Genomic DNA, 8,740 nt, shown 5'->3' with positions numbered 1-8,740 from the left:
GCGAAACGTAGTTGAGCTTTTTTAATTTCCGAGAATTGAAAGAAAACATACCGCTCGTGTATCGTACATTATTTTGTGCGAAGATCGTTTATTACATACCTGAAAGAGGAATTTCTAATTAGTTGCAATGAAATCTCCATCTTGGTTTCTGTTCAATCACGGCAAATTTGCAAAACAAAAATATCTATCTTCAACATTGTTGCTTTAAAATGTTTTCTGTGTTTACTATACTCCAGCAGGCCGTGATATACGTCTGTCTTTTTTTCCCCCAGTCTAGGGAATCTTGTTGATTTTTTCACGGCTTCCTTAATGTTACTTGCATCACGAATGCAGTAACTTTAGTGGAGTTGTAGAGTTTACTTAATTTTTGCAAACATTTAAAAACAATAATTAACAGTGCAATTTATGTGAAATTGCAGTCGTAAATTTCCAATTTAGAATTATTACTATATTGAACGTCTCTAAAAATAATATGTTAAAAGCCTAAAGCAGTAAAATCAATATGTCTCTTAAGCGGTAAGAAGAGGGAAATTGTTATGTGTGTTAGGTTGGGAATACTGAATGTGGAATTTTAGACTTTCCGCGGATTGGTTTTGTGCGGAAACCAAGCAAATACGCACGATCTCGCACAAAAAAAGATACAGGTTATCAACATTAGATCGTAAATTTAATTTAGGCGATCTTCTTCGTAAATGCCAAAAAGAGTGATTATATAGTCTCATCCGTTTGGATACGGATAACATTAATTTCTATATATATATATATATATATATATATATATATAATTTGAACTGGTAATGGAAGTTACGGGAAAACGGCTGAACGGATTTTAATAAATGACCCCTCATTTTGAAGCTTGTTATCCAAAGTTTTTCGGAAAAATAGTAGTTTTCAGTGAAATGTCCATTTTTCAACATAATTTTCCTATTTTCCAAAATCCATCTGTCGTCAGTTTTGAGAACTAGCTAATTGCATTTCAGAATAAAACAAAACACACACTACAGTAAACAATATTACACGAAGGCCATGATCTCCAAGAATGCTGACATATTTAGAGCTCAAATTAAATTGGTTATTAAAAACTTAACTTACTAAAAATAATTTACAGGTTCGATTCTGTGGTGTGTAATTTTCTGGGTACAGCTGTGTATTGGATATTAAAAACTACAAAACTTGAGGTGGTTTGATGACATTATTACTATTAGAAATGAAATATTATTGTAGTTAATGCCATGATGTGACTATTTTTCGTTAATTATATATTAATGCTATATTGATGATATGAAAGTGAAACGTTTTGGGGTTATATAAGTAGATGTAGAGAATAACTTAAATTAGATTTTGATTTCTATATTTTACTGAGTGGCGGCTATATAGTATATGTTACTGAAAGCTATAGAACTTACGTAAGATAATAATATTATTAAAAATCAAATATTTTTATAGTTATTAATCAAGTGGGGTTGAGTCTTTTTCATATATTTAATGGCGGTGTGGTGTAGATATTTATATGCGTGGTTCTCTTCAGTATTGGCTCGAGAGAGAGTATCTTTCATTATTATGGAAGCAAATAACTTTCAGAATGTCTGGTATTCTTCATTGAAAATAAATCTGAAAAATGTTTATTTGAACGTCTAATGAACTTAGTTTGCAGCATTTGCTGCACAAGCCACTAGTTTTATTATAAAGCTATTATGATAGAAGGAAAAATTTCTTGCTGGTTATATTATGATTAAAAGAAGGGAGTTTCCATGACAACCAACAATGCATAATCTGAAGGGACATTGAAAATCGTAGATGATTAAAATGGCTACTACAAATCAACAGCGGGCACAATGTGTTCTTTGGTATGCTGAATTTGAGAGTGTTAAAAGGGTTCAAAGGGAATTTCGACGTGAGTATGGTGTGCGTAATGTACCTAAATACGATTCCATAGTATTGTGGTATCGCACATTTGTAGAAACAGGTTCTGTGTTAAAAGAAACATGCAGGAGGTCACAGGCGAAACCCAGTACGAGAAGCAATAAACGCTAATAAAGAATGTCGAACATTCATTTCTTGTCTAAAATATCATAATTTTGAACATTAAATTCTTGTATAAAATTATACTAGATTTAAACCTCCTTTTCTTATCTAAAATTATCTCATTTTGAACATCCATTTCTTGTCTGAAATTATCTCAATTTTAAACATCCATTTCTTGTCTGAAATAATCTCCATTTTAAACATTCATTTGTCTGAAATTATATAAATTTTGAACATTCATTTCTTGTCTAAAATTATCTCAAATTTGAACATCCATTTCTTGTCTAAAATTATCTTAATTTTGAACATCCATTTCTTGTCTAAAATTATCACAACCATAAACCTACATTTCTCGCCTGAAATTATCTTAATTTTGAACATTCAATTCTTGTCTAAAATTATCTCAATTTTAAACACACATTTCTTGTCTGAAATTATCTAAATTTTGAATATACATTTTTTGTCTAAAATTATCTCAACTTTAAACATCTATTTCTTACCTAAAATTATCTTAATTTTGAACATCCATTCCTTGAATAATATTATCTCAATTTTAAACATCCATTTCTTGTCTGAAATTATCTAAATTTTAAACATACATTTGTCTGAAATTATATCAATTTTGAACATTCATTTCTTGTCTAAAATTATCTCAAATTTGAACATTCAGTTCTTGTCTAAAATTATCTTAATTTTGAACATCCCTTTCTTGTCTAAAATTATCACAATTATAAACCTACATTTCTATCTTAATTTTGAACATTCAATTCTTGTCTAAAATTATCTCAATTTTAAACACACATTTCTTGTGTGAAATTGTCTCAGTTTTGAACATACATTTTTGTCTAAAATTATCTCAACTTTAAACATCTATTTCTTGCCTAAAATTATCTTAATTTTGAACATCCATTCCTTGTATAATATTATCTAAATTTTAAACATCTATTTCTTGTCTGAAATTATCTCATTTTTCAATATCCATTTATTGTCTGAAATTATCTCAATTTTAAACATCCATTTCTCGCCTGAAATTATCTCAATTTTAAATATCCACGTCTTATCTAAAATTATCTTAATTTTGGACATCCATTTCTTGTCCGAAATTATCTCAATTTTGAACATCCATTTCTTGTCTGAAATTATGTCAGTTTTGAACATCCATTTCTTGTCTGAAATTATATCAGTTTTGAATATCCATTTCTCGTCTGAAATTATCTCAATTTTAAACATCCATTTGTTGTCTGAAATTATCTCAGTTTTAAACATCCATTTCTTGTCAGAAATTATCTCAATTTTGAACATCCATTTGTCTAAAATTATCTCGTTTCTAATTCTAACTCAAACTGGAATATCTCGCCGATCGTCTCAAACTCAATTTTTGTTGTTAATATTTCAATCTATTCATGATGCCTCACAACAATTAAAATACAATATTTTCTCCAATAAAGAAGTAGACCTACTGGAAACAATTAATGTAGTTTTCTTCCCCAATAAACACGACAGAATCAATTTAAAGAACAAAATAATGTAACGGTTATAATTCTTCTGCTGATACACAGAAGCATGCGTCCTTTCCATACAGAAGTCAGATGTTCTGTGCATGATGCTGAGATCTGAATGTTTCTTCCATTGTTGAGTCGTACACTGATGACATCTGTTGGCGAAATATTCAGAAGGGTTTATAAACATGATCTCTGCATAAATTACACACGATTTCTTCTTCTTTATTAAACTAATGGCAAATTCAATACATTTAACTTTACAATATTTGACTAGAATTACATATCTTAATAAACAATATGAAGGAAGGCAAACGAAACGTTATATGTGCCAGATGATCATTTCACAATGTTTATTTCAAACAAGAATGTAATAAATAGTAGCCTACAGAATCGTTCACTAGCATTCGAGGTCGAAATCAATATCGACTTCAATTATTATCGTCTTCGAAGACTTTGGATGGGAAACAAAAGACGTACCGATATACAGAAGGCATTGTGAACCTACTAGCAGAATATCATTCAGCTTGTTTGTGTAGGCTTTGAATAAATTATCTATTGATAATACATTTTATAAAAATATATAATGTTATATGCCTGAGATGACCCGTGCACTTATCGTAGGAATGTGGGAAGAAGGTCAGAGAGTATATGCTGTCCAGCGAGATGTGAGGACTATACACATATCGATTGTGACAATGAAGTCATCCATAGATAATAAAGGAGGCCGTGGTATAGCATATAAAGTGCAGTAAGTTTACTATTTTAGTGTATTATTTTTATTAATGCTATGAAATAAAAATGTATGGATAATGTATAATCAAATAAAACAAAATAATGAAGTGAATGCTTTACCAATGATAATTTTTAATTTAGTGTTCTTCCCAAGGGCAGGTCTTTCAATTGTCTTATTTTTTATACTTTGTATGTCTCATTTATTTTGACCTGCTGTTCACATTTTATTATGCTTCTTTCTTTCTTTCTTTCTTTCTTTCTGTATGTTATATATTATGTCTGATTTCTACTTACTTGCTGTATACATTTTATTATTATTATTATCTTATTCAGTTTTCTGTATAAAATTGTAGTGTACTTTGTAAATGTATAGTGTTTTTTGTAACGCAGTTTTACTCCTGGTTGAGTGTTAGAGAATAAATCATTATTATTATTATTATTATTATTATTATTATTATTATTATTATTATTATTATTATTTTACTGCAAACCTAGTTTTGTCCAATCTTTCCTATTTTCTGCCTTCCTCTTTGTCTCCTCATATGATCCATGTTATTAGTTTTATATATTTTTTATCTCAGGAGGAAACATGTGTACCTCGCCATATTTTATTTATTTTTTGAGGTTATTTTACGACGCTGTATCAACATCTCAGGTTATTTAGCGTCTGAATGGTATGAAGGTGATAATGCCGGTGAAATGAGTCCGGGGTCCAACACCGAAAGTTACCCAGCATTTGCTCGTATTGGGTTGAGGGAAAACCCCGGAAAAAACCTCAACCAGGTAACTTGCCCCGACCGGGATTCGAACCCGGGCCACCTAGTTTCGCGGCTAGACCGTTACTCCACAGGTGGGGACTTCAATTTTAATAACACGAGAACCTGAACTAATGCCGGGCTCGACAATAACATTACCTTTAGATTTTTAACTCGTTCAGTGTACAACCAAATAATTTTACAGAACTAGCATCCCCATGACACATATAATGTTTCATTTCCAATCCTCCGTATTTGAGTATTGTATAAAAATAATAAAACTTACTGAAAATTACTAACAAAACAAAATGCTTCAGAAAAAAACATTCTTGGATATTACGCCACGTGCTGAAAGTAGATATATCCAACGTCTCAGAACTGCATATATATTTCATCTTCAGATTAGTAACTAAACATGAAAGACCGTCTACTTCATTGGCCCATTTACGCCTGACTACCCCAAAAAATTGGGCACGGGATCCTTAGAAACTTCATTTACATATTATAGTTTCAAACAATGAAGGCCAAATAAATAAAACATAGATATATTGATTACCTAACACACCTCATATACTGTATAAAGAATTTGATGTATTGGATATCGGCAAAGTTATACATATGCCTACATCTTACTAAATTAGTTCCATAAACGTCGAAATCATTCTATGTTGTCAGTAGGCCTTGGAAGACTAAAATAAAATTATGGCGTGTTTAAAATAAACTAGTTCCTAATCCTGCCAGCACTGATAAAGCATAAAACGAAAACAAATGAATGTGACATCAAAATGAATTAATTATTATCCATACACAAATTGGCGTGATTAATAAATTCGGGAAGTATCAAAATAGAGACAGTTAATTTAACATGTATAGAATACTTAACTGCAGTATTAATAATTTTCGAACGAACTTAATTCTCTGTAATCACATAGTATTCATTACAACTTCAAACAACTCATTGGTGTCATATTGATGTGTGAATCGTCTCGACTATCAATTGCATTGTTGTCTGCAGACTAGGCCGCATGGAATGAGGAAGCCATTATGAAGTAGTTAACGAGAAGGCTCCGCCTTGTTAAATTTAAATTACGGGAATATAAAGATAAATTGCCATAAATTGAACTAAATGTCGAACTTATCTCACAAATCCCTAACATTCTCACAATCCCAATCATGCCCACAATAACAAACGAACAGCATAAAAAAAGTTCATGCAGTTACAGGAATTCGATTAATTGTGTCATTTTTTTTAAGAATATGTAGAATCGGTATCCATATCTCGCTCAATATGAAACCATTCTTCATCTTAATTTTAATATCCTTTGAAAATAGGAACGCATAATATGGAAGTTTCAGCACATGATAAAATACCCAAAAGTCTTTTTCTGAATATAATCACCATGAAAGCCTGAACTATCATAGCAAATAGTGGTAAACATATTACAGATTGTTTCACTCGTGGGTGATTGGACACCACGAGCTATAGAAGAGAAGAAATACGTTTGATTGGCCCTATTTCTCGTTGTTGATTCAACTACACTATAAATAAAATTGTACTCTTCTTTGAACTAACTCTACAACAATTATGTGTACCCAGTATACATAAATAAATGGTAACTCAAATATAAAATAAAGTGATTCTTCATATGGTATTCTTTCACAGTCGTTTACCTTATTGCGATGTATATAAAAATAAATACAAAAATAGAGATTGGTGCAATGGTGAGGAAGCGCCCAGCTTCGCTGCGTCTAGTCTCTCCACGCTTTGATTCAAATCCATGTAGAAGTGGTGATCTGTAAAAAAAAGGACGCAGTTTAACTAAACCATACAAAAATTGTGCTATATATAATAAGAGATCGTTTCAGACGCTCTAACACATAAACATAGCAACCATTTAACAACGGATTAAATAACTCAAATCATTCTTTCGCATGACTATGACAGTCTACCATTTTCCTTTGCCAAGAGTTCAATTTGACAGAGATACTATTGCTTGGAATTGAAGTGCAGAACTTTAGTAGAAGTGACAGAAGTGGTAGTATAATGAGTAGCAGGAATGCAGGTGGTGGTTTTTATGGTAATGGTGGTAGTAGTAGTGGGCTGCAAAAAAAATGCCGAGTCGAAGTCGCTATCGATTTGAAATATTATCGCGTTACGAGGACTTTGCTTTGGAAACAATAGAAATAGAGACACACAGAAGGCCTTGCATTAAAGTAATTATACAAACACATCTGAACTGGCCAGAATTTTCTAAAGAGTTTTTGTTCAATGCAAAGGAGAAATGTGTAGTTAAATGTTTCAATTTTCGGTTCTGTATCTGTTTTATAATAAAATTTTATATTTATATTTATGGAAATATATATGGATGGAAATTTCAGCACAAAAATCAAAAGTAATGGCATTTTTAGGACAAGACCCAGTCAGAAGTAAGATAATACACAATAAACCAATGCCTCCAACAAGTACAAAATTGAATAATTTCGAGGGAAAAATTGTTCCGGGGCCGGGCATCGGACCAAAGGTCCCGGGTTCGATGCCCGGTCCCGGAACAATTTTTCCCTCGAAATTATTCAAATCAACTTTACGGGGAGTTATGCCTGAAAGCTTGATTTGCAAGTACAAAATTTCAATTATCTGGGTTGTGAAATATCTTATCAAAATGAAAAAGATGTGAACAAGAAAATTACCAAATTTACACAAATTCTAGGAATAATAAACAATACATTAAAAGCTAAATTAATACAAAAATCTACAAGAATAAAAATATATAATACACTAGCATTACCCTCCCTTTTATACGGAAGCGAGATTTGGACATTAAAGAAAAAGACATGAACAGAATCAAAGCAACGGAAATGAAATTTTTCAGGACAGACCGAAAAAGGAATGAAGAAATTTTAGAACAATTAGAAGTAGAGTCGGTAGAAGAAAAAATCAGCAGATACAAATTCAGTTGGCTAGATCATGTAAGAAGAATGGAAAATTCAAGAATCCCAAAAATTATGATGCGGTATAAACCTAGAGGACATCGTCGACCAGGATGGGGCCGAAACAGGTCTACAGAGGCCTAATTCGTGAAGGATGATGATGATGATGATGATTTATATTTATAATAAAATTCATACTCTTTTGTTAATGTCTTTTTAATTGAGACTTAAAGGGACAATGCATTTCACCACCACAAATTTGGCTTTAAGCTCTAATTAAACTACATTTCAGTTCATTTGTCAATATTTTGTCAATTAAATAATTAATCCTGTATTAACAACAATAATGTTCAACATGGCGAGGACATTGATGAGTTTGATATTTGAAAATGATGATTTCTTACCAAGACGAGTGAGGATCATTTCCAAAAGAGGAAATTATTTTAATACAACGGACGAAACAGATTTGAAAATGCGGTTTAGTTCAAACAATACACAAACATTGCATCCTCTGCATAGCATAGAAGGTGAGTTTGAATTTCCAACTGATAGGAAAGTACTTCGTAATTTTATTTAAATTATATATTTATTGAAGAAATGTTTAATCAATCCCCTGTTTCCTAAAATAAAGCAACTGAAGTGACGTGAACAACAGATTTATATTACCTCCACTTACGATGATAGTTTATTGTTGTAATGTAACAAATGAACTTACTACAAAGACTGCTGGCTACATTGACAGGGCTCATGGCCTTCGAAATTACTATTTTACGATGATTCCGAAGGCTGTGGTGACTT

General features: G+C 31.4%; 1 protein-coding gene across 1 annotated transcript in view; it reads right to left on the bottom strand.

The window, feature by feature from the left end:
• Positions 1 to 6,496: 6,496 nt before the first annotated feature.
• The window catches only part of LOC138701347 (bone morphogenetic protein 1-like), a 40,533-nt gene continuing 38,289 nt past the window's right edge, over positions 6,497 to 8,740 (bottom strand). The window contains exon 7 of the mRNA XM_069828179.1: positions 6,497 to 6,808. The gene's annotated coding sequence lies outside the window, so the exon portion shown is untranslated. The remainder of the gene's footprint in view (positions 6,809 to 8,740) is intronic.

This window comes from Periplaneta americana, chromosome 1 (genome assembly GCF_040183065.1).
Source record: "Periplaneta americana isolate PAMFEO1 chromosome 1, P.americana_PAMFEO1_priV1, whole genome shotgun sequence".
NCBI lineage: Eukaryota > Metazoa > Arthropoda > Insecta > Blattodea > Blattidae > Periplaneta > Periplaneta americana.
Note: the sequence above shows the minus strand (reverse complement) of the source record. Positions and strands in the feature narration are given on the sequence as shown.